This window comes from Penaeus monodon, chromosome 33, assembly GCF_015228065.2.
Source record: "Penaeus monodon isolate SGIC_2016 chromosome 33, NSTDA_Pmon_1, whole genome shotgun sequence".
Taxonomy (NCBI): Eukaryota; Metazoa; Arthropoda; class Malacostraca; order Decapoda; family Penaeidae; genus Penaeus; species Penaeus monodon.
In genome coordinates, this window is record NC_051418.1 from 35,483,860 (window position 1) to 35,484,219 (window position 360).

The 360-nt window shown below is 27.2% G+C and overlaps 1 protein-coding gene across 1 annotated transcript in view; it reads right to left on the minus strand.

Annotated features, from left to right (window-relative positions):
* Positions 1-183: 183 nt before the first annotated feature.
* The window catches only part of LOC119594435 (RNA helicase aquarius-like), a gene marked incomplete in the record, with an annotated part of 7,649 nt that continues 7,472 nt past the window's right edge, over positions 184-360 (minus strand). The window contains 1 exon segment of the mRNA XM_037943494.1: positions 184-360.

The following is a 360-nucleotide window of genomic DNA, read 5'->3' on the forward strand; positions in this document are numbered from 1 at the left end:
TTAATTTTCACATTTTTGTGTCTGATACTTATTTTGGACATAATCCTCTCATAAGAAAGACTAGCTTAGTTATCAGCAAACAATGGCCAAAGGTGAAAATGCGTTGGTCTCAAATAAAATTTACTTAAATATAGAAGAGTTTGTGCATTGAATAAAATGAGTAGGATATAGAGAAAGAAATAGTTTGTAAAAATTATTATTTATTTTCATGATAAGATTATCATAAGAGAATATCAACGTGCTCTTAAAACTGATCCTCATATTTATTTTCTTGAATCTTCCTTCCAAGGTAGATATATCAAAACAAAACTGCACTATTATTATGCCTTTCATATAAAAGTATAGAATCTAGTGTCTATT